Here is a 12,340-nt window from a genome sequence, read left to right as displayed (position 1 = left end):
TAAACATGGCTATCAAATTTTTCATATTTATTATAGTAACAATAATCAATTAAAAGGGTAGTTTTGGAAATACACCCTTAATTAGGAAGATAGCTCACCAACTAGCTCATCTAATTTGGGACAGAGGGAGTATATAATTAGTCGAAATCCTTTCTCTTTTTGAAGCATATTAGCGGAGGTCTCAATGTTGGAGATACAATGGAAAATGTAAACACAAGGTAACCCATTGGAAATTTAGCTCATTGAAAACTCCGACAGTACGTTTACTCATGGATATGGCTCACAATCCGAGTCTGATTCGGTATCTTATTCGAGCAGAATTAAAATGTCAGATCGTTTATTTTTTTTTATTTTTATGGTATATGACTCAAGGTCTAACTCGGCTCATGCATTTATTGAGCCGAGTGTAGTGAGTCGGATTCAGATAATCCAGGATCTATTATTATGTTTTTCTTTCGATGACTCTACTATTTTTTTAGCCAAGTGTAATGAGTTGGATTCAAACGATCTAGACGAGTCAGTTGAGGAAAAAAAAACCCGAACTTATTTTTGATATGGCTAATACGTTTATTGATCAATTGTTTTACAACATAAACCAGATTGGCAAAAGGGAAATTGTGTTGCATCTTGTAACCACTGATCTAAGAAGAGATTTTCGTTTTGCATTAAAAATCCTGTTTGGAGTTCTCATAGTGTTTGTGTAAGCAGAGCTAGAGTATAAATAATTTTTATAAGCTGAGCTTTTCCAAATCACAGATAATCCACCTGTTGAAAACAATCATTATGAGTTTATTTATTATTCCTTCATGCGTTTTAAAATACCTACGCACGGACACCAAATATGTAATTAATTTTAGATATTGCCAACTTACATTCTCAACATTAATGCTCCAACTAAGATTCTCGATGCTAATCCTAGTATAAATAGTAGCAATTGAGTATGAATTATAGTTACAAGATTTTTCATATATGTAAGACAATGTTTTTTGGAAATTTTAATGATAAAATTATTTGGTATGAGTAAAGTTGTTTCTCAACTTTAAACTTTGAGTGATGTGTTTGGGTCATGTATTTTTATTCATAAGACACCTAGTGTAGAAGTCTTATGGAGAGTCGTTAGTAGACATGATGAGTCATTTATGGATGAAAAACAAGATATCTTACACTCTTTAAATTTTCGATAACTTTGTGATGATGATGATGATCCAAAAAACAACCACATAAATCATCTACGTTTACCATACTTTAAGTATTGTTCTGTTTTTACAGAATTTACGATTATATAATTCTCTCCAGAGATTAAAGGTCCTCGAAATGACATACTGAATAAGGAATCAGTACCTTATTATTAGAGCGTCGCTCGGACAAACTCACAGGTTTTGGTATACCAAGTTTGTTGTCAAAGTTAGTTGATCAAAACTATATCTGGATTTATAGTTTATTGCAGATTTCATACGTTATTCGAAAGGTTATGTATCCAGTGTGGCTTTTTCTAAATGACGAAAAAATGTCATTAAGTATGATGAATAAAAAACATGACTTTAAGTCGCGAATAAAATTTGTTATTTAGTACCACGGTTATCATATGTTATTTACAATAACAGATGATGTTGTCATAAAGGAGGCACTTAGTACCGCAGTTATTGGGTATTAAATACAACAACGGTTAATATCTATCATAATGCAGGCATTTTCATTAAAATAAATATATTAATTAAAACGCGAATATTATGTCATTTTCATGCTACTAATTCTGATTTTGGTATTCAGATTTTGTGAATCGAAAATTTCTTTAAATTCAAATTTGGTGCATCTGAAACATATTTTATTTGGTTCAAACTATAAGTGAGAAAAAATTCTGACTTCAACTGTGTTAGAGTATTGCTTGGTCATGGTTGTTGTCAATATTAGCAGCACAAAAACTACATCTCGATTCCTAGTCTGCTAAAGTCAAGTCATTAAAATAACCCTTGAAGACTTCAACTGTGTTAGAGCTTTGCTTGGTCTAGTATCGTAGTTGAGAACCAAACATCAACAAATAACCCTTGAAGACTGAAGATCGAACGAAGACATCATTGACAAAAAGTTATGTGAAGAATGGACCATCCTATTAATTTAACCAAGGCATTACCCTTTTATCTATATGAAACTATGTCATATGACTTATAGTAGATTTAATATTGCAAAGAAAACTTTCGTGTCAAGCTTTTCTTGTTAAACATCTCGAAATATGATTCAAGCAATGAATGTCCGTAGATCCTTAACAATCTTATTTAAGAAAACTTTATTGTTCAAGGACTATTTTTATTTCAAGTTGATCATTTGGAAATTTCCCAAACAATGATATTTCATATCTATGGCTATTGGGAACGTTTCAAAACATGAAAAGAGGATTTTCAAAACTACTGAAATATGGACATAGAGTAGGTATGCATACCCACTACGCGTACATTAGATATCCTAGTTCTATAATGTAGGTAGGTGTGCATAACCAGTACGCATACCCTAAGGTTATGAAATTCGTACAGGGTGTAGGTACGCATACTGGAGGGCCTGGTACACGTACCCTAGCTTCCTGAATTCACGAACTGGTTCATAGGTATGTGTGCTCCTACACATACCATGCCAGTAAGAATTAAGCAGATGCTCATAAACTATTTTCACAAATATGTGCGGCGTTGCTACGAATCTCATAAACACCTTTAAGACTTCTTTGATCACTGGAATACTTTGTGTTTCTGATTCATGATTTAAATCTTAAGTTTAAGTGAACACAATTATGCTTATACGTTCATATCATATGGCATACTTGCCATATCATTATATACATTTCCAGATCCCTGGATCATAATGTATATTCTTCTGTGTAATTTCAAGACAAAATTTTCACATGATTACATGAAATCCTAACAAGAGTTTCATCAAAATAGAGAAAGTGTTTGCTTGATTCTCAAGTTATCTTAGCTTGAATTCAAAGCAAACTCTAGTCTTGAAAGTTTATAAATAAAGAGACCCAAACAACTGGAAAATCTAATCCTTGACATTTATATGTCCTAGTTGTTTACTAGAGTCGTCCTATATTAACCTAGGTTTCTTCAAATATAATTAGGTTTAAGACTTAAAGACTTCACTTAAGGATTCGTGAAGCCAGGTCCGACTATCTTTACCATAATAGTTCGTGTATCCTGATCTTGTTCTTATTGATTGTCGAGGTTTTCGTCAATTTCCAATCAGGAACGAAACGAGATATATAGAAATCACAAATTTCTCTTCATCTAAGACTTTATGATTCCTGAAGATAGATACCTAAAACTATTCCTTGTTGATTGGTTTAAGATTGTTCTTTATAGGTGGTTTGCAATCCAAAGTTCTCAACTAACTGAGTGTAAGTGTTCCAGATTTGTGTGGTTTGCTAGCTTTATCTATTGAAAAAAGATTTTCAAGCCTTGATCTAAATGATCTAAAAGGAAATAAAATAGGCATTAAAGGTGGATTGGTATCAAAAGTTGTAACACCCCGTTTTTTTAGCATAAAGCATGCACAAAGATGCGCCATGGCATGAGATGAGGCTTCATATCAATATTATATGGCGTTAAGAGGAACATTGGCCTAGAGCCAACGTCGCACAATCATTGTGCGTTAGGCCAAAGAGGGCTGGACGAGATAATATTGCACAATCATTGTGTAATACGCCAGAGAGAATATCGCGCAATCATTGTGCTATATCCAGAACCAGTGTTGCACAATCATAATGCAATACAATAGAGTGAGTGTTGCCCAATCATTATGCAATACAGAACAGAACTCGACAATCATTTCCAGTCACTCATAAGTACATGGCAACGGCCATGAATAGTGAAGCGAGCATGTCAATCCTCTCCCATTTCCAAAGTTATAGAAATTGCAAGCAAACATATATAGGGAGGGCTAGTTCGTTGAAGGTGCATATGCGGACTATGCACCAAGTAAGCTTCATAGCTTAGCCGAAAGAGTACAAATGATGTGTAAGCCTCATTTATAGCTGTGTAGCCTTGAAAATAGGGAATTTGATTCTTTGGCATCACTATGCGATGTCGCGGACTCGATAATACGTAACCTTTGTGCATTTTGACGGAACGACCTATACAGACTAGGCCATTACCATTATTGCTTGGACACGTCCTTGCAAAGAGTTTGGCTTAAGTTGCTGTCCCTTCGAGGATGAACTACGGTGTGTGCTTGATCCCTTTAGAGTAGGGAATGGTAAGTAGGCAGCCGCAATGAGTTGCAGCGTTGCCGGTCCAGCACTTTGTTGCTCATAAAATCTAATTGCGAGATGATTGCGGTACATTGGCCTCTCATATCATCTGGATAGGTATTACGATGAAAGAGATGATTGTGGCCATCACTACACCATATCCAGGTTTTTGTCACAGGTAATTTCTGTTACTAAAAATATTTGTCACACATTTATGCCGTTGGAGAAACGGTGTTATAAATAATAGTTGTAATCTTTTGCAACGGTTTTTTCTGTGACGCTTATTAATTAAAGTCACGCTAAGCATCCGTTATAGCAAATAACTCTAACGAATGACAAAATTTTAGGGTGGTGACACGTGTCTGATTAGTCACAATAATTCCAACAGTTACAGATGTGATTGAAGTTTGCAACGATTCAGAAGAGGACACGTGTCTCGTTTTGTGACGGTTATAGTAACAACTATAAGTGTTACCTATTGCTCCAAACAAATCTTTTGATGACACCTGTCGTCCTCTTATTTCTACTCTGAGATGATGACACGTGTTCTTTTTAACTTACACTTTTTGTTACAATTATTTCTGTGACAATTGTTTAAATTACAATTAAAAAAATCGATAATCCAGGTCTATTATCACGGGCCGGGACTTCCAGTTTACAGGCCTGCAACACAATTTATCCAGAAACACAGGCCTGCAATACCATGAAACATGAAATACAAGCCTGCAATTTCTCAAACCGCAAACTATCCACATTTTAACACTCATACATACACTGCGGAAACACAATATCTATTCATTATTATATTAACCAAAACCAAAAAATTGTTCTATTCATTATGAAATTTAACCAAGCACAATTCAAATCCAACACTCATAAGCTGGTACGACCAAATTAAAACAAGCTTAACTTCTCAATAAATAAAATCACGGAACAAAATGAGACAAGAAGTTGCAAGAGAATAAATATATACAAATGAATCAATATGATTTGTCATCATACCATATAAGGCGAGCACAGACAAAGTTATCATTTCAAGTAATTCCAGCATTGGCATCAAATACGCATGACCTGTCCAATAGTAAAAATTGAACATGTTAATGACACGAGTGTTGGAGTTTCATGGGTTGAGAAAGAAGTAGACGGAGAAATAGAACAAAGAAATATAAAGAACTACATTATTGTCGATCTCTCTTCATCATAAACTCCAAATTACAGCTTAGCTATATAAAGCAAATCATAGCTAAGTGGCATTCCACTTCCCACAACTACCACTTCCTAAAGTGTAGGTGAACAGACTCCATATTAACACTTACAGTTCATCACGTCTTGTACACTTAAAAAATGACCGCGCGGATATGGTATAGAGATATATACTTGCTTACGACATAAATCCAAAAAGACTAATTTACTTAAGTCCGGTAGTCATAAACTTAATAGAAGCACTTAACGACAATAGAAGCACTTAACGACATCTCCGCTACCCATTCCACTTATGAAAATATAAAAGTGCCCAAGTAGAACTCTAAACGGATAGTAAAAATCTATATTAAGACGTTCACGGTCTAAATCAAATTAACGAGATCTATAAGCTATGGAAATGAAATATATATAAGATCCAGAGTAATATATAAAAATCTATATACTTTTTTCGCTTTCCTGAACCATAAGTACGAATTAGGCAAAGATCACCACTACCTAGCTATTAATGCAAATCTTAGATTTACAAACTCATATAGAAATTAACTAGTCCAGAGAGTTCATTCAAATAACAATTACAAGTATGGTGGCACAAATGAAAGCAGCACTTCATATGCCAAATAGAAATGTCAATTAAAGTGTAGGCTCCACATAGCTGAGCATCGACCAAAGCCTTGGAAGATATAGACACATAATCGTCTATATCAAAAATTGAGTGAGCAGTTCCAATATTAAAAATTAGTGGATGGTATTTGGCAAGTAACATATTAGCAACAAGTTTCGCACTTTCATCCATTAAACAGACTAAATCCTTGAGCGTATAGTCGCATGGACTTGTTAGAACAAGTCTCAACCTATATTTATTACTTCAATTATCACCATCCATGGTGGTCAGTACATGCATGATCGAGGGAATGAGAAACCAAAAATTGTTATCTAAAAATGAAATGCAACCACATGATTCAGCACAAGTACATAGTAGTTGAATGACCCTAATAATTTAAGTATATAGCTCAAAGTTCAGGCCAGATAACATTTCAGAACTAAGTTAATTAAATCCAATAATTTAGAGGTGAAACAAAACACTTAACCCACATGTCATGCTAAAATACATCTACTTAGTTAGACCACCGTTACATTTAGCAAGCTATTAGATATCATACTTATTTATCACCATGATATCCTTTCTATACCAAACAAAATGAAACCTTTCGTGATACAATTAATTCTAACAGTCCACTAAGGCATTCTCTTATGGATTCAAGTGGAAATGAAATATCAGAAGACCTAGCTGCAAGGTCATTCCATTTAATCCAAAAAATTTAAATACAAAGCACAATCATCAAATAAATAAAGGAAAGTCGCTTAAGAAAATGGAAGGATTTGAAAGTACTCATCCACATACGTTTATGTTGAAGCCCAACATAGCCAGCAACTAAATCCAAGCTACTGTATAAGAAACATAAAATTGTCATTTCCAGTCTATGGAGCAATTTACTTACGGTTAGTTCGCAAGAGACAACAAAATGAACAACAAAGAATCCTAAGATTTCCTATCATCAAGTTATCAGAGAAAACCCATCATCACGAGAATTTGACCAAAACATTAAAGAAATAATATTTTTCACATAATCAATGGACTTAACCCTCAATGACTAAAATTTCACTAAGCATAAATCAAATCATATTAGATTAACTTTCAAATGAAAGGAAACTCTTCGCTCCGTAAAACTAATCAACATAATAATAAAAGAAGCAAATTTTGCTAAGACAAGAGTAAAATATGTTTACCCATTTTCTCTTTAAGGCATTTTATCGATCAACTTTCCAGCATGGGGCTGGTGGTTATGAGATAACATTTTTGCTGTAGTCCAAGCTCTTTTATACCTTCTTCTTTTCCACAAATTCCAAACCCATACTTCCAGGTCACACCAAGACCCTCAAAGCATCGAAACACACAACAATTCATGTTAATCCATTAACACAATCATGCAATCAGTCTAATTGGTATTCACCATTTGTAAACAATTAAGTTCCTAAAAGAAAAGCTTACATTTTCAATACCTTTTTCCTTCCCTGAGAAATTTGAGATTCAACCAGAACCAAGACTCCAAATTACCCTAGGCTAGGACTCTAAACATTCCAAATGCAAGCCGTCTATCATCACCAGCAGCACCGTACCACTCCCTCATCGCCAAATAACACACACCAGCATGACCACTCGGCCACCCCCACCAACAACCACCGCTCACTATCCAATAAATAAACAACAAATATTCAGAGAAAATTTGCAATCTTTAAAACCACTATTTATTGTCTCCAATGAACAATGTATCTAGCCCTCAACCATGTTCCAATACCTCAAAAAATAAAGGATGCAGAATGGAAAATTACTTCAGTAAAACAAAACTATAGATCAGAAGCAAGGCTAACTGCAGATTCATGTTAAGCTCTACTCCTCTGATATACCTATTAAAAACACTTAGAACATCACTGCCACTGCAAGAGTGCCCTACTTGATCAATACAACTGCAAATTCTCAAGAAAAAGTTGGCTGCAGTCAGATAACACGAAGAAAATTGATTTTATAGAATGAAATAACAGGAAAAATGTCGAACTACGGAGTTGAAATCAATAAACAAATAATCTTAAAGTCTTGACTCAGAATAAGACTTGAAAGAAAAAGCTTCAACTCAAGAACCAATGTCACAGTTGAAAGCTTACATGAATGAGAACTTGTACATATATTCAATGCTTTTCTCTACTAGTAACATGAGTTACATAGATTAAGACTAATATGATAAAGAAATTAATTTAAATATACTAATAGAGCTTCAGCAATCAAGGTTTAAGGTCCAAATCTTACCTTTACATTCAAAAGTGGGAAATAAATAACTTCTTAATATCTCATATTTGAAATGGTTGGACAAGTGAGTTAACTTCGTTTACATTGGAGGTACGGGAACATGATCATATCCAAGCTTGATGTGAGCTGAAGGAGAGATACTAACATAAATGACTGCACTATTTTAATACAAGCTTGGATGTTTTGCAACCCCAATTTCTCAGCACTTCACAGTCTAATCAATGTCATTTAGATGGCTCCCCTGCAACAGCCCAAAAAATTAAACACCAAATTGTAACATCAATGACATGAAAGTGCAATAAATATTACAAAAACAAGTACGATGAGTGTAAACTCTAACCAATTGACAAGAACGTAATAAGACTCCAGCAAGGACAACTAGAAGTGAACACCACCTGTCACAGATACCCAGAGATCTAAAAAAGGACGCACTTTTTCACCCAAATCATAGATGCCTTCAAGAAAAGTCCCTTTCTACAGGGAAATAAATCAATATCAAACAGGGCTATCCAGAAAAGTTACCTTTGGTGGCTTAAATGGATAATCTGGATTCCTCCTGCGTATGGACTGTCTGGGGGACCCATTATTGTTGCTTGCCAGATAAACATGTCTCCGGCAAAAGGACCTACAACATGCAAAAATTAATTGAGGAAAATATTAATTCATTAAAAAAATATCTACGACACTTGGGAAAGCAAACCAGTAAAATCTTTACATTCATGAAATCTTAAGGGGGAAAAAACATTGATCAATAAACAATTCAAGCTGACAAGGTAATTCTTCTTCATGGGACGAGTAAAAGGCACAAACTGATTCCTCTACTTGAAACTAATTATTGCGCAACCACATGAAAAGGAAACAATAGCACCATGGTTCTACATATATCAAAACAACCATACACCATATGAACTTCATTGATATCTTAGTCCACAGATGTGTCTCAAAACCCTCTTTAAAGCAACCCATGTATATGCATATAACACACAACATAAAAGCATATTAGGAAGCAAGCAAAGAAAGGTTGCAGTATTCGATCATGCATTAAGAACAACTGTACAAATGAAACATCAACTTATTGAATCAATTTAGCCTCCAAATTGTAGACCCTCCTTCATTCACAATTATCAACTCAGCATAACCCACACATACAAACATTAACTTCAACCCCAAAAACAGAACAAAACCATGCTCAGGTAACACAATAGATGGTTAGCTTCAACGGAAGCTACTGCTGACAATAACATCCTAAGAACTAAAAAGTTAAACTACAAATCTTGCTCCATATGAAAAACCCACCCAAAAAAATTACTTTTTTTCTCACTTTAACCTGGAAAATAATTCACGTCTTTACAATATTACACAAATCAATAGAACAAAACAAGAAGCTAGCTTCATATACCATACATCAAATCATCAAAACATGAAAAAATCAAATACTTACCAAAATCAAACCCTAAAACACACGGATCGAGCCTCAAAACCACACAAAACACCCAGAAAAATCTGTAAAAGTTGAGAAATTAGACCCTGCTGAATAATATAATTTATTTGTAAAATCAAACTAATTTTAATTTTCAGTATACCTGAATGAGTAATTGAATTCCTACGTCTTCCATGTGTAATAAGAATTAGGGTTTGAAGACGAGTAATAAACCACCGAGTTATTGAGAAACAAAGGATTTACAAATATCAGGGTTTTTCGTACAAGGTTAGGGTTTCAGAGGAAAGATAAGGGTGTTGTACAAAGAGATAACGAGTAGCTTCACTAAGTAAAACCGATTTAACCCATTTCTTATTTGAAACTAGAAGCAAGGAATTCATCAGTTCTTGCTGATGAATTTAGGGTTTCTCCTCTTCCCGTTCTTTTCAAAAGACCTGATGAAATTAAACAAAAAAGAAAATTATAATTACTATCTCAAAAAACAACTCATAATCGATTTAAAAAAGAAACTGAAACATAAATCTAAGTTATTAGATCCATTCACTTATCTGAATATGTAGGAGATGGAAAACATAACTCCTAGGTATTATTGGGTTTTGTTGATTTGTTGTTGATTCTGAAAACTCAAGATTTGATTATGAAGTTAGGGTTTCCAATTTTCTAAAGAGATTTTGATGGGTTTTCATCTTCAAAAATTCAAGAAATTATAAAACAATAATAATTTCATGAAATTATAAAGAGATTTGAAGAGAAGCAGATCGAGAGTAATAACTCTACTTCGATTTAGTGTGTTAGTGTTTCAGTCTATAGAGAAGAAGGGTGAGTCTGTTTAGGGTTTCATTCGCACGAGAAGAAGATATGGTGGGGAGAGGGAGAGGCGGAGAAGGAAAAGAAATTTAGGTTTTATTTTATTTTATTTTCTCTCTCATCTAAGAATATATAGAAAACTAATGTTACTTTGCAGTAGATTTGAACCTCACAAATTGGTAGGCCTGTCAATGGAAATCCGTTAACCGTTAGCCGAATCCGATTACCCGGTTGCCGTTACGTTTAGTTCCATTATATCCGTTATTCGTTACCGATAATGTAGCGGTTAATTTTATCCGACGGTGACGGCAACGAAAGACCTATTTCCGTTAGCCTTAGTTCTGTTAACCGCTAACGTGTGCCTAGCACGTGTAACATTCATCTATACCTAGGTTACTATACTCGAATGAACATCATTTTCATCTTCTTCTGTTCTTCAACTCACAAACGAGAGAAGAAAATTGAAATTAGGGTTTTCAATTCGTGAAATTAATCATGACCCAAAGAGAAAGAGGAGCATCCAATTGCGTTGGTTCATCAAAAAGAAGTTATCCCTCTCAATCACTTTCAGTTGCATCTGAATTACCTTCTGCATCTCAAGTTCAACAATCAGGAATTCAATCAACACCTGCTGCTGTTGCAACAGAAGAAGCAGTAGAAGAAATAAAAGTAGATGAAGATCCAATTATAGCTGAAGCAAAGAAGAAACTGCGTGCAGTAAGGTCTGATGTTTGGGATGATTTTGAAAGGTTAACTGAAAAGAAGATGGTAAAAGGTAAGGAGATTGGGATACTTGTAGCTAAATGCAAACATTGTAATAAGAGAATGACTTCACCCAGTAGCCAAAGAACCAGCAAATTGCATTACCATGCCAAAACTTGCCAAAAAAGCCTGCAAACAAGAAAGGACAAACAAAGATTACTACAGTCAGAACAGGTGATGCACAAACTAAGCTTGCTAATTGGAAGTATGATGCTGATGCTACTAGGATACTAGTTTCCAAAATGATTGCTAAACATGGTTATCCAATCACTATAGTTGAGCATCCATATTTTGTTGAGTTTGTGAAGTCTTTAAATCCTGCTGTTAAACTTTACACTAAGAATACAATTAGGGAAGATATCATGAAACTAAGAACTGAGTTCAAAAAAGAATTACAAGACCAATTTGAGACAATTACATCTAAGAAACAACAACAGATATGTGGTCATGTAAGCGTACAAAGGATGGTTATTGTTGTGTGACAATACATTACAAAGATGATGATTGGAAACTGATTAAGAAAACACTTGCATATACTTTAGTGCCATCACCACATTCTGGAGAAGTTCTAGCATCTGTAGTGAAATCAGTATGTCTAGCTTGGAACATAGATACTAAGCTTTTTGTTGTTGCTGCTGACAATGCTAGCTCCAACAATGTTATGATGGACCATCTGAAGAAATGGCTTGATAGCAAAGACTGTTTAGTTCTTAATGGGGATATGTTCCAAATGAGGTGTAGTAATCATGTATTACACTTGATTGTAGGGTGTGGAATGAGAGTGGCTGCTCCATTTATAGATGCAGTTAGAGAGTGTGTAAAATATGTCAAAGCAAGTCAGGCTAGAAAAGAGAGATTTGAATTTTCTATTGCTCAAGTTAAGCTTCCTTCTTCAAGGTCTATGGGTTTAGATGTGGATATCAGGTGGAACTCCACCTATAAGATGCTAAAGGATGCAATCTTTCTGAGACAAGCTTTTGTTAGGCTAGCTGATTTAGATAATGACTTCAAGATACTACCAACCTCT

General features: G+C 34.6%; 1 long non-coding RNA gene across 7 annotated transcripts; it reads right to left on the bottom strand.

The window, feature by feature from the left end:
* Positions 1-5,043: 5,043 nt before the first annotated feature.
* LOC113333955 lies at positions 5,044-10,613 on the bottom strand. Of its 7 annotated transcripts, none has more exons than XR_003352465.1 (10): positions 9,887-10,613; positions 9,745-9,806; positions 8,826-8,928; positions 8,644-8,698; positions 8,304-8,544; positions 7,907-7,966; positions 7,491-7,688; positions 7,229-7,376; positions 6,843-6,886; positions 5,044-5,308 (listed from the first exon to the last, which is right to left on the bottom strand). It is a non-coding gene; the product is annotated as an uncharacterized LOC113333955 (long non-coding RNA). The 7 variants fall into 7 exon arrangements; XR_003352464.1 differs by having other exon boundaries at positions 7,502-7,688; XR_003352461.1 differs by having other exon boundaries at positions 7,229-7,688; positions 7,832-7,966.
* Positions 10,614-12,340: the final 1,727 nt, after the last annotated feature.

The sequence above is a fragment of the Papaver somniferum genome, unplaced genomic scaffold (assembly GCF_003573695.1).
Source record: "Papaver somniferum cultivar HN1 unplaced genomic scaffold, ASM357369v1 unplaced-scaffold_135, whole genome shotgun sequence".
NCBI classification, from domain to species: Eukaryota; Viridiplantae; Streptophyta; class Magnoliopsida; order Ranunculales; family Papaveraceae; genus Papaver; species Papaver somniferum.
Note: the sequence above shows the minus strand (reverse complement) of the source record. Positions and strands in the feature narration are given on the sequence as shown.